The sequence below is a fragment of the Meriones unguiculatus genome, chromosome 16 (genome assembly GCF_030254825.1).
Source record: "Meriones unguiculatus strain TT.TT164.6M chromosome 16, Bangor_MerUng_6.1, whole genome shotgun sequence".
Taxonomy (NCBI): domain Eukaryota; kingdom Metazoa; phylum Chordata; class Mammalia; order Rodentia; family Muridae; genus Meriones; species Meriones unguiculatus.
Window position 1 is genome coordinate 5,159,665 of NC_083363.1, and position 13,572 is coordinate 5,173,236.

General features: G+C 55.7%; 1 protein-coding gene across 3 annotated transcripts in view; it reads right to left on the bottom strand.

Annotated features, from left to right (window-relative positions):
- Positions 1-13,572, bottom strand: part of Cpne5 (copine 5) — a 71,728-nt gene that overhangs the window by 43,793 nt on the left and 14,363 nt on the right. The window lies entirely within an intron of this gene.

The window sequence follows — 13,572 nt, forward strand, 5'->3', positions numbered from 1 at the left end:
GCCTCCCGCAGGCTTCTCCTCCGACCCCTCCCTCCCCCCTCTCCAGGCATGAGCTCCAGGCATGGGGTCATACCCGAGTGCTCCTTTGTGTTCCGATCTTGCCCTTAGCCTATGCCGTGACCTCTGTCTACCCTCCCTTCATGGCCAGGCAGTTGCTTTGGTGAAACACCATGACCAAAACAACAGGGGGAGGAAATGGTTTATTCTGCTTATACACTTCTACATCACAGCCCATTATTAAAGGAAGTCAGTGTAGGAACTCAAACAGGGCAGGAACCTAAAGGCAGGAGCTGAGGCAGAGGCCATGGTGGGTTGCTGCTTACTGGTTTGTTGCTCCTGGCCTGGTCAGCCTGCTTTCTTTCTTTTCCTTTCTTTTCCTTTCCTTTCCTTTCCTTTCCTTTCCTTTCCTTTCCTTTCCTTTCCTTTCCTTTCCTTTCCTTTCCTTTCCTTTTCTTTCTTTCTCCTTCCTTCCTTCCTTCCTTCCTTCCTTCCTTCCTTCCTTTCTCTCTCTCTCTCCCTTCCTTCCTTCCTTCCTTCCTTCCTTCCTTCCTTCCTTTCCTCCTTCTTTCCTTCCCTCCCTCCCTTCCTTCCTTTCAAGTGTTATCTATCTATCTATCTATCTATCTATCCATCCATCCATCCATCCATCCATCCATCCATTTATTTATTGTATATGCATGCCCTATCTGCATGTACACCTGAATGCCAGAAGAGGTCGTCAGATCCCAGTATAGATGGTTGTGAACCACCATGTGGTTGCTGGGAATTGAACTCAGGATCTCCAGAAGAGCAGACAGTGCTCTTAACCTCTGAGCCATCTCTCTAGCCCCATCCTGCTTTCTTACAGAACCCAGGACTGCCGCCCACAATGGGCTGGGCCCTCTCACATCAATCACCAATTAATAAAATGCCCTACAGCTTGCCAGCAGCCTTATCTCATGGACACATTTTCTCGACTGAGGCACCTTCCTCTCTGATGACAGCCATGTCAAGCTGACATAGAACTAGCCAGCACGCAGGTCCTGCGATCCCTCAGGTCCCGCTGCTGATGCTGCCTCCTTAGGGAACCTCCTAGATATTCCACCCCAAAGGTTTCACTTCTCAGAGCCATCGCTGAACTTGTGGCAACCCTATGTAGCCCACTGTGGTCTCTGACAGCCTCCACAACCAGGGGTGCCTGGATCACAGGTGTGTGCCACGGGACCCAGTTTGACCACACACTTCCAAAAAGCAGAATATACACGAGTTACAAGATGCCCTTCAGAATACTGTGCTGTCGACCGTGGGGCGTCCATCTTGGGGGTTCCTTGGGGTTGGCCTGTCTTGCTCGCTCACTCCCCTAGAGCCAGCAGCTGCAAGAGATTTAGTGCCTTCCCGCTTTGGCCATGGCAATCCTGGCTTCGCAGCGCCCCCGCCCGGGTCCTGTCTCTCCTGCAAACCTCATGCTTTCTCATCTCCTGCCACCTCCTGCACATGCACTAACTCCGGATGGTTGAGGCCATGGCTCCCCACCCTGACCCCTCGCTCTTATCGCCGTGCATGGCCTGGAAACTACTCACGGAACTCCTCTCCCCTCTTTTGAGCCGTGAGCACACACGATACCCAGATCCACTTTGAACAACCTGCGCCCTAGTCCTACGTAACGCCTTGCGGGGGCCTTCCCCATCTTAGAGAGGAGAAGACGGAAGCCCGGAGGAGCCACGTGAGCTTGTCTAGGACCGCAGCGTAGTCCAGGCGCACTCCATCAGCCTGCCTGTCAGCGACTCACGTCACGCCCTGCTGCCACCACGCCAGGCACATTTCCAACATCCCAGGAGTCACGCACTTTCCCTGTGCGGCCCTTTAAAGGATCCTGGACGCCCCAGATGTCTCTCTCTGTGTGTCTTGTTTATTCTCTCTGGCTCCCGATCTTTCTATCTGTCTCTCTGTCATGTCCCTACTCTGAGACAGCCTTTCACTCCCTGTCCCCCCATTCCCCCCAAACCCTCCTGAGTCAGATCTTTTGCTTGGCATGATCTCTTGGCAGCACACCTCAGCACACCTGCCCAGGCACCTTGGCGGATATGCTAACACCTGCAGCCGAGACTTGCTGACCCGAAGGCACAAGCCAGGCTGGGTCACGTGGTGCCACACGTACTGTGCGGGAGATGAGACCTGCATAAGACTGGCTCACGCAGACACTCCAGGGTGGAGGACGAGGAGCCGGATGACTCTCGGTCTTGTCACAACTGTGAGGTCCCTTTAAAGGATGGAGACTGAGCTGCCTCCCACCCGCACCCCACACCTTCCCAACCTTATTCGCGCCTGTTCTGTATCGCACACAGGTTGCTTGCTTTGACGGAGCTGGGGGGTCAGCCCAGGGCCTTGCCCATGCTAGGCAAGCGCTTGACCATGGAGCCAAGAGCCACGCCGAGGCTCTATCCAGTTTCTGAGACCTTAGCATAGGCCGGGCTGGGTCCATGCTGAGCTACGATGAGCAGAACGCGGACGCTATACCCGAAGACGTCTCCATCACGCTCGGCGTCACTCGTGAACAAACACCTATGACACAGCGCAGTCACCAAGAGCCACGGTGCCCTGGAGCATAGCTCGGCCTCCCGTGCCCGGGTGTGACGGGGCACACCTGGAATCCTAGCACCCAGGAGGTGGAAACAGGGGGCCAGGAGTTCAAGGCCATCTTTTAGCTACACAGTGAGCTTGCAGCCAGCCTGATCTATTGTCCTCACGGCCTGACCCTTAAAAAAAAAAAAAAAAAAAAGCTTTTTGCACTTTCTGCATGAGATCAGAGGTCAGAGGTCAGATCCCGGCACCCACATAACAAGCCAGGCATCCCACACACCCCTGGAAGCCCAGATCCAATGTGAGGCGGTGGTGGGATGATCTGTGGCTTGCCTAGCCTCGTCAGGAAAACACAAGCCCTAATGTGCAGGGAGGGATGCCACCTCAAAGGAAAATGCGGAGACGGACAGAGGAGGCCATTCACCACCCTCCTCCGGCATCTGCACAGGCACACATACACGCATCACGCATACGCTCACGCATAAACAATCACCTGTGAAAAGAATAACATGCACTCACACATGTAAAAGAATCACACACACATACACACACACACACACACACACACACACACACATACACACAGCTCCAGTGTAGTGTCCTACCCAGCCTGCGCGGACAGGCGAGCTCGGCATGCGCAGGGCAAGATGGCCTCCCTTGTGGCTCCCATCATCGGCCCACACACTTGTTGTTTTAGAATCACTAGCTGCTGTGCCTTGCTGGGGGCTGCTTTCTCTGTCTCAGTGGGGTGTGGCAAACTAAACGGATTTTTGTCCTGTGCTCATTTCACGTTTGTGTGAGAATTAAATAATAATAATAATAATAATAATATAATAATTCATGCTTTAACAGGTGCTAAAGAAACAACAACAAAAACACCCACACTCAGCCCCGCCAGGGGCCAATTAAAGTCAGTTCGAAGTGCGTGGGGCCCAAACAACCGTGTGCCAGCCAGGGAGGGTCCCCGGACTCTGCTCAAGAGCGGGTAGGGTTGCCAGCGGCTGATGAGGGAGGCCAGCGGGAGGCAGGGAGAAAACTAACATTTACCGAGCCTCTGCTGAACGGTCCACAGATCAGCCGGGTCATTAAGCTCTCTCATGCCATCCTCGTGAAGACTCCCAGGGTTACTGCCCGGCTCACGAGCTCGGAGACAAATCAGCGAGGTTAAGGAACCTGCCCTCGGCCACACAGCAGGGAACTCGTGCTGTTTTTTTGTACACTTGACTGGAGGGAGACATCTGAACCGATGGAAATCAGACAGGGTGGTTTATTTTCCCAAGCAGTGTGGACGGTCCCGCTGGGGGCGAGCAGTGGGGCCCCGGCCCCTGGGGTCACATTCCATAACAACCTCGCCAACATGGCGCCCGCCGCAAAGGACTTCCCGCCTGCCCCCGCCCCTTCTAAGTGAACCTCCTGTCTTCAGACAAGAGGAAAATTTCTCCTAATGGCTTCCTCGGGGAAGTCCTGCAGGTAAACACTTGTCTTAGACAAGTCTCTGGAAAGATCAGACTTCCTGCTGCTCTCCTTCAACGCTTGTAGCCCCGGAGCATCCCCAGCCAGGGCTGGCAGATGCCCCCAGCCAGGGCTGGCAGATGCCCCCTCCCAGGGCTGGCAGCCCCGGCCCACACTCCCCGGAAAACCCTCGCCAGGGAGGATGACAGCAGCCGCTTTGGAAGTGGCACTGGAAGGTTCCACGGGGGGTGGGGGGGATTCCCTGGAGACTGCTCACTGCTGGAGCCGGGGACAGGGTTCCCCTGGAAACGGGAGGGGAGGGGGCTCCGGAGGCCCCTGGAAACGTGGAGGCGCTTGAAGGATTCCTGGGACTCGGCTGTAATTAACATATACACACGGCACCGGCGAAAGCAGCAGCCCAGGGGCCCGCCACGGAGGCTTTACGGGTTTTCATTAGTTGGACTAATAACAGCGAGGGGTGTGCGCTCTGAAATTCAGATTTAAGAAAGTGTCTCAGAGGCCACCGGCTCCCTGCCAGGCTCAATGTGTACGTCTGCTAATGAAGGCAGGAACACAACTGAACTGATGGTGCTGAGGGTGTGTGTGTGTGTGTGTCTCCATATTTCACAAAGAACTGCAGAGCTCTGGCAGAATGGCCTTGGGGAGGTGAAGTATGAGTGTCAGACCCTGTGTCCTAACCGCTGTGTGCACCCCATCTTGGTGGGGCGGGGGAGGAGGCCAGGCCCCTCACCGTCCTGAACCCGGAGCCTGGACACTTTCTCAGAACCACCTGTCCATCCCTCTAGTCCATTCTGAGCCAGCGCTGGTCCAAGCTCTGGGCGAAGGGGTCTTGTGTCGCAGGAGTGCCACGACCCCTAAGCAGCCCCCAGGCAAGCAGAGGACTCCAAGTGACTCAGGCAGTGCGCAGCCAGGGACTCAGCACAGGATGCAGAAGGTTAGAGGGCCTTCCAGGGTATCTGAGAAGGATGAACAATGTCGGGGAGGGGGGAGGCGATCCCTGACCTCAGGACTGGGACGCCTCCTATGGGAAAGAATAAAATTCTCTCCTATGGGGAGAATAAAAAAAGCACAAGCCCAAAGGAGCCTGGAAAGGAGAGCCTTCAGCCTCTGAAAGGCCTCATCCCTGGCCACGGGCCCGAGTGAAGCTTTTGGAGGAAGCTGCTCCCAAGGGCTCCGATGACGAAGCCCCAAGAACACCAATTAAGCGGCATTAACCGCAGATCATCCAGTCCAGTGAGACCCTCGGGAGAGGCAGGCCTTGAACCGTCCTCAGGGAACAAATTAAGTGGTTCCCAAGCGGCTCTGCCTCACAGACGAATTGTGTGGCATTTCTGGGTACAGGTGAGCGCCGGTGTCCAAGCATCCTCAGAACCTGTCAGGGCACGGTGTCTGAGCCCTGGTCAGCCAAGCCCAGCCTCCTTTAAAGCTCCCACTTGAGGCCTCAGGGACCGGCCTGTCAGGACAGTGGGTTGTCGGGGAGGAGGGCACAGGCTGTTCCAAGCCTGCCAGTGGGTTTGGCTGTGGAAGACCCTGGGAAACACAGGCAGACAGACACAGGGGTGGGGCCTCTTCTCCCAGCCTCAAGGCCCACCTTCACCTCCCCCTGACACCGCGGTACCCTCACTGACCCCGCAGTGGACAGTGGGAGCAGCTCCCCACTGCTGCTTGTCCCGTCCAACACATCTTCAACCACGCCCATGCCTTCAAACCTCCCCCCTCCCCCCCCCGTGAAAAACCTCCTCAGCAGACGTCAGAGGCAACACTCCTTCCCGCCGGATGCCAATCTGGATTTTTCCCTCTCACAATCTCCAGCCCACTAGGTCACAAGGGTAGCCCCCATCCTCACTCTGTCCTGCTCAAATCCACTGTGCAACACTTGCCCCACCTAAGAGGTGGGTAAGGACCCTCGAGGCGGCTGGCTTGGAAAGGTGCTTGCTGCCCAGCCTTATGATCCGGGTTCAATTCCCAGGACCCCCGGGGTAAAAGAGAACCGATACCTTTAAAGTCGTCCTCTGACCTCCACAAGCTCACCATGGCATAGGCACCCTGACATCCCCCCCTCCACACACACACAAATAAAGGAAATGCAATATTTTTTTAAGAAACGGGAGACCTGGGCATAGTGGCACACGCCTTTAATCATGGCACTCAGGAGGCAGGCACAGGTAGATCTCTGTGAGTCTGAGGCCAGTCTGATCTACACAGAGCACAGAGTTCCAGGACAGCCATGGCTATATAATAAGTCCCTGGAAAGAAAGAAAAGAAAGAAAAAAAGAAAGGAAGGAAGGAAGGAAGGAAGAAGAAGAAGAAGAAGAAGAAGAAGAAGAAAGAGAGAGAGAGAAAGAAAGAAAGAAAGAAAGAAAGAAAGAAGAAAGAAAAGAAAAGAGACACAAAGAAACAAACAAAGAAACAAACAAAGACAGACAGAAGAAGGAATGAGCTGCCATCTCTCAGGCTGCCGTTGACAGTCCTATGGAAGAAACTCTCAGTGCTGTTGTCCCATCCAAGACCTCCCATGGGGACACTGAGGGTTTGGAGCTTCTTATTTATTATTATTATTTTTTTTTTCTGTAACCTCTGCAACACAGAGCTCGTGGTTCCCTGAGGCTCCAGGGGAGGGAGGGAATATTCGGGGATCTGCCTGGCGCCTGTTCTGTGTTGCCCAGTACCGACAACTCTGCAGGCTGGGCACAGCGGCCTATAATCTCAGCATCTGTGGGTGCGTAGGCGAGGATCAGAAACCCAAGGTCCAGTCCAGCCTGGGCTACGTGAGGCTGTCTCAGAAACGTCATTCCTTTAGCAGGATGCCTGTGCAGCTCCACTGTGTGCTACACGCTAAGCTTTTTCCATGCATCGATTCAGTCCCCATAAATGCTTAATGAGGCAGTGGGGACCGAGGTTCCCCAATTTACAGACAAGTGAACTGAGAGAAGGCTCAGAGAAGGCGAGGGGGTGCCTGAGGCCCCACAGCTACTGGGCATAAAAACAGAGTTCAAACCCAGGCAGGGTAGTCCCAAACCAACAAGGAATTGGTGTGGTCACAGATTGACAGGGGCCGCTGGGGAGATGGCTCACGGGGTGGGCTCACGGGGTGGGCGCATGCTGTGCAAGCGTGAGGACCTGAGTGTGAATTCTCAGACCCCACTCGAAGTCCTGCGTGGCCGCTCACCTCTGTGAGCGAATCCTAGGGCCATAAGGGGACAAAAAAGAAACCTGGACGGTCTCAGGGTCACCTAGCTGGGTGTGCGCAGCAGCAGACAGCAGACACAGACCCTGCCTCAGGCCAGGTGGAGGTGAGGACTGACGCCCAAGGTCGGCCTCTGACCCCCGTATGGACGCAGCAGCTCAGACAGCCTGCACTCACACACTAGCATACACGCGCACACACGACTCTGAACTCTCCCATGGCAAGCTTACCCTAGGATCTAAAGCCTATGTGGCTGGGAGCCCAAATCCTTTCAATTAACTGACGAGGAAGCAGAGGCGGGACAGGAGACTGGCCATTCTGGGCAGGCTCAGCAGCCAGATAGGAAACGGCCCTGGACAGGGCCCAGTGGGCCAGCCACCAGCCCAAGCGCCCGTCCACACCCCTTGCCCGGGCTCTTCTCTTCCCCCAGCTTTGCACTGTGACCCCTCCACTGCCATGACTCTGCTCAGTCTCCCTGGGACCTCAGGAGGACACACCACCACGGTACCCGCTTTATACGGAGGGTGAGGAGTGCCAAGGGGACCCAGCAGGCAAGAGAAAGAGGCACAGGTGTCCCCCTGCCTCGGTAATGAGGGGACGGCGCTCTGCGAGCCTGAACAGCAGTAAAAGCGACACCCCCCAAACACAGGAGGCAGCGCTCGCCTTTCCCAAACTGCGGCTGGAGCTTCTGAGACAGCCCCCAGCTGCAGAGCACCCCCCAAGCTGCAGAGCACACCCCCAGCTGCAGAGCACACACACACACACACACACACACACACACACCGCGGAGGCCAGGAGCCGATGGACCGGGCCTTCCGTCCCAAGCTGCTCTCCAACCCAGCCCCAACTGCTCGGCAATTCTCACACAGGACTGACGGCTCCCAAATAACAGGTCACTGGAAATCCTGGCTGCCGGGCCCAGTCCCGGCCGGTCATGACTCACGTTCACCCGGAGTAAAACCAGAGGCCAAGAGCCGTGTCTGCCTCAGAGAGCAGGAAGAGGAAGGGTGCTTGCCCAGGCTGGGAGCTGGGCCCTGCTGTGGGGCCGACAGCCTATGGCCTGGCTGTGGTACCCCTCCTGGTACCGTGAGGCAAACTGGGCCGGAAGGATGGAATCCCCAGCGGGAGAAGTCACGGTCCTCCGGGCTCAGCGTCGCCCACCCGGTGTCCTATCCTGCTTGGGCATCGGGGTGCGGAGGACACAGTTATGACCGGCACCCCTGGCTGGGGGAGGAGACCCACACCCGGAGCAGGATGGCGCAGGTGTCCTCTCCAGCCAGGATGTGTCTTTCATCCTAAGCCGCCTAGAGTTTAGGATGAAAGACACATCCTTTTTGCTTCCTGCCAAAACCCCTCGGCTGCTTATCAGCCATTGTCCCACACACTCTGGTCAATGGTCCCGTTCCCTGGGGGAAGAGCGGTTGCCAATGAACTCGGCTGCCAGGCCAGTCCTCCCACCCTGTGCCACCCTTCCTGGGCCTCGTCAGGTTGTGGAAATGGGTGGACCGACGACCTCCCCTGAGTTCTCCCTGCCAGGCAGGTGAAGCCGGTTCAGGATCTGACTCTGGGACGACATTCTCTATAGCTCAGGCAGGAGCATGTGTGCGCATGTAATCACACCCCCACACACATACACATGCACACGCGTACACGCACAGCTTCAGAGTGGGACAGAAAGCCCACTCAGTGGGTCTAGGCAGGGAGCCCGGCTCAGAAGACCAGCCCACCTTCTAGCCGAGTTGCTGGGCGGAACAGGAACCCTCGGAGCCTCACCACGGTGCAGTGAGGGCCCAGGGAGGACAGGGACACAGCCATCTCTCTGCCTGTCAGAGGGCACAGAACTGAGCGTGAACAGGCGCCTGCCACATGATCCCTGCCAAGGGAGCTGGCACACAGGATCCCATTACAAAACAAACAAACAAACAAACAAAAAACCAAGGGGCTGGAGAGATGGCTCAGTGGTTAAGAGCGCTGTCTGCTCTTCAAAGGACCCGGGTTCAATTCCCAGCACCTACATGGCAGCTCACAACTATAACACAAATTCCAAGGGATCTAACACCTTCACAGTAATGCACATAAAATAAAAATTAAAAATAAAACAAAACCAAACCAAAAACCCAAGGCCCAGGAATCGAGTGAGTCAAGCGGCAAAGACAGGCTGTGAAGGGGCATCGTGACAGTGCCCTGTCAGGCCACAGCAGGCTTAGTGACGTTTGTTTACTGCAGTCATGTATTTGGTGTGTAAAGGCGTGTGTGTGTCACGATGCGTGCGGATAGAGGTCGGGGGACACCCTTGTCCGAGTCTGTAACCTCCTCCTACCACGTGGGTCCCAGAGATGGAACCTGGGCAACTCTGAGCTGAGGGAAGTCTGGCAGGGGAGACTCGGCGATTCCACAGTCGTTCTGAAGGAGGCGGGAAACGCCTGCCACAGAGGTCGGCCTGACAGTGGTGGTGGCACCGTTCCCGGCTCCGGGGTATGGGAGCTGGCTGAGCAGGATGCTCCCCAAGTGTTCGTTTCTCCCTGCTCCTCACTGTGGATGGGCCGTGGCCAGCTGTCTGAAGTCCCTGCCGCCCTGACCTCTCCGTGATGACCGACTATAACCTGTGAGCTGAAACAAACCCTCCTTTCCCCAACTTGCCTTTTTTCTGTTCTTTTCCGATTATCCGAGACAGGGTCTCTCTGTGTAGCCGTGGCTGCCTGAAACTCACTGTGTAGACCAGGCTGGCCTCGACCTAAGAGATCTGCCTGCCTCCATCTCCCGAGGGCCGGGATTACAGGCGTGCCCGATGCCACTGCCCGGCTTCTAAATTGCGTTTTGTCGGGATGTTTCCTCACAGCGGCAGAAGCAAAGCTAGGATGCCGTCTATGGCGCTTTTGTTACAGCCGCTTCAACAGACTAAATCGGTGCCCGAGACATGCCTGGGGCAGCACGGCCATGTGACATCACGTGTCCAGCAGCCCCCGGAAGATCAGCCTGAATATTCCCACAAGCCACCGCTCCAAGCCCATGTTCACGTGTTGACAGTCTGGGATTGCACGCTGAGTGGTGTCAGGGCAGACGCTGCTATGACAGCCTGGGCTGCAGGCCCTGCGGGGGCTATGGGCTGATCAAAACCCCGAGGCCTTGCCTCCCATCTTTTCCTTGCCATGGGGACCTCAGCCTGGACAGCCGGCTGATGAGGGAGGAGCAGGACCCTCCCCCAACACACACACACACACACACACACACACACACACACACACACACGCTTTCAAATTCAGGGTCCCCGCAACGCCTCTCTTCTCAAATGATCTGTTCTGAGCCTCTACCCCACTGGCCACCTGAGGACACTCAGGAGGCCCAGACAGGGCTGAACACCGATAGTGCTTAATTTTGTAAGCTAAAATTACAGCTCAAGAGTCCATTTTCATAAAATGTCGTGACACATTTAGGTTCTGAGAAGACGGGCTTTCTCGGAAGGCATAAAAATGACCCGAACGGTAGAAGTCAGCTAAAAGCTGACGGGCAGGGCCTGGGACAACAGCCTCCTCCTTCCCAGGATGGGCTGCTGGTGGGCAGGTTCAGGACCCCCTGGGCCCTCCTCGTCACAGGAGGCTTAGCATCCAAGTTCCAGCATGGTCAGAGAGCGGCACCTTGCCCCCTCCGGGCAACACACCCGCAGGTGCAGTGGCCGAGCTGGCTCCTGTCTGCTGGGAAAGCCCTTCTTCCTCCTAGGGCATGGATGAAATGGGATCACACAGTGAAGCTAGCGAGCAGGGCTCTGGGTGTGTGTGCATCTCTGTGAGTTTATGTGCAGGAGCCCACAGAGGCCAAGAGAGCAGCGGATTCCACCAGACGTGACCGTAGAGGTGGTTGCGGCTGCCATGTGGGTGCTGAGAGCGGAGCCCAAGTCCTCCTCAAGAGCAGCCAACGGCATCTCTTGGGCCCTCCACCCCTTTATTACATTCCCTGTTGGGGGTTGGTCTGGTGTTTGTGTTTTGATGCTATTTACCGGCCCTCGAGATCTGGGGACTGCCTGGATACACCTATCCTTGATGTGTAAACCTGCCTAAGACATTATTCCTGATTGGTTGATTAAAAGGACTAAAACCTGGGCGGGACAGAAGGCGGTAGGTGTGGCTAAGGTTCTGGGATTTGGGAAGAGGAGAATCACGGGAAGGAGACAGACAGTAAGGGAGGAGGACGCCAGGATGGGTTAGTATGGAGAAGAAACGACATGGGCCGGGAGGAAGGACTCCAATAATGATGTGCAAAGGCCCAGATGAAGAACATGAGCAATTATTTATAAGATAATGGATGGAAGGTAGACCAGATGAGGGTGGTTAAGGCGGATGGCATTGGACGGGGGCTGGGAGGTGGGTGGTGAGGTTATTGAGACGGCGTCGATGGAATTGGCTTCGTGGCCCGAGTGTTTTAAGGCAATCATAAAATCTAACAGGTGTCTGTGTCTTATTGATTGCGATATCGGGTTAAACAATCCTGCCGAAATAATTATAGAGCAAATAATAATAACATTCTATAGCCCAACACCCATTCTTATCGCCTACAGCAATTCCCCAAGGGCACACGGCCTGGATGGGCTGGCTCATTCGTCTTCTTGCCCCCACAACTATTCACTTTTGCTCCTGTGTGCTTGCCTTATGACTTCCTTGGAACCCAGCGTTTCTAGACAAATCTCAGTGATCTCTCCGACCAAGACTGCCTTCACGGCCTGGGGCCAGCCAAGGGGCAGAGCCAGAGAGTGCCGAAGGGTCTTTGGCTCCTGTTCTGTTCCTTGAACGGTGGTTTCTACATTAGATTCAAATGGTGTCTCAAAACATCAAAACACCGGGCTCGGTGGGTAAAGGCGCCTGTCCCAAGTCAGACGACCTAAGCTCGGTCCCTGATACCTACACTGTGAAAGAAGAAAACCAGTCCCAAGTAAACCTCTGACTGCCACATGTGTGTCACGGTGTGTACATACCTGCACTCATATGGATACAGCTTGTGCGTACACAGCCAAGCATCATGGGATACATGTCCCTCCCCCAACCCAAATAAATATAACCTTTGTTTTGTGAGACAAGTGTCATTCCATTATGCAGCCCTGGCTGTCCTGGAACTATGTAGACCAGGCTAGCCTCAAACTCCAGAAACACACACACACATACACTCAGTTGTGAGTCCCCACTCACACGTGCTCTGCTGCGCCCTCGCCTTTCCTGCTCCCCTACCCCTGGTAAATGGCTGTCTGGCATCCACAAATGCTGTGTGTTGCAAATGTTCACTAACAGGCAGAGAGCCACCTCAGAGCAAGGCCTGGCCTCAGGCCAGCGTTCTATGGCGACTGTTGTGTGTAAGGCTCGAGGGATCTCTCCTGCCGCCATCTTGTTTTCCAAATCCTCATCTTCTCTGGAACCCAGTCCGGGCCCCACCTCCACAAAGGCCTGGAGCCCCAAGCAAAGCTCAAGCGTGCCCAGGCCCTGCCTTGCTTGTGTGCTTTGGGGCAAGAAGGGGGGTGCAGGTGTGGGGGGGAGAGCCCCGAAGAAGCCTGGACAATTGGAGGCCCTGGACCTAACGGAGATGGTTTTCAATTACAGCGTGTAATTAACAGTCTGCCAGAGCAGCCCTTCTCAAGAGGTCCTTCCAGACTCGCGCTAATGAATCACCGAGCCTGTGCTCCGCGCTGGAAGCTCCGCCGAAAGGCCCCAGAAGTAATTAGTCCACTTATGCGGCCTAAACGTTCCCTAGCAGTGTGCTTCACGCTTCAGCGGCTTTCGCGTCTTAGGGAGGGAAGAGCCACACGCCAGCCAGCCTCGGCGGAAGGAGCGCCATTGCTCAGACTCAGTCCACACCCCCTGCCCTCGGCTTCCGCTAAATCCGGCTTCATGATGGACATTTCCATCACGTCAGGATCTTGGGAGCCTGGGCTTCCTTCTCTCTTTGGAGATGCCAGGCAGTCTCTATGCAGAGGTTCCCCCCCCCCAATACCTCCTTCCTAGGAGCCAATGACAGGGTGATGAGGTGAGATGGCCAGGGCCATGAGGCTGCAGCCTCAGCCAACCCTTTCCCGTCTCGTTCATTAGCCTGCTTGCGGCAGCAGCAGCAGCAGTAACAGACTCGACCCTCGGCCACCTCAGACAGCCTGACAGTCCCTGGAAGTCCCTCAGTCCCTTAGCAACAGGCCAAAGGAACTGCACATTCCCAGCATGAAAGAAAGAAAGTAACGTTTCCCTCCACGCTTCGATTCTGCCCTGCCTTGTCAAGAGTCAGGAGGGGCAGCTCTTGTGTCAAACGAGGAAGACGGGGCCTCCTGCGGGGGGCATTCGTCTCCACCATCGTGTTCCTCTAGCTGGGTCTCCTCTGCATCT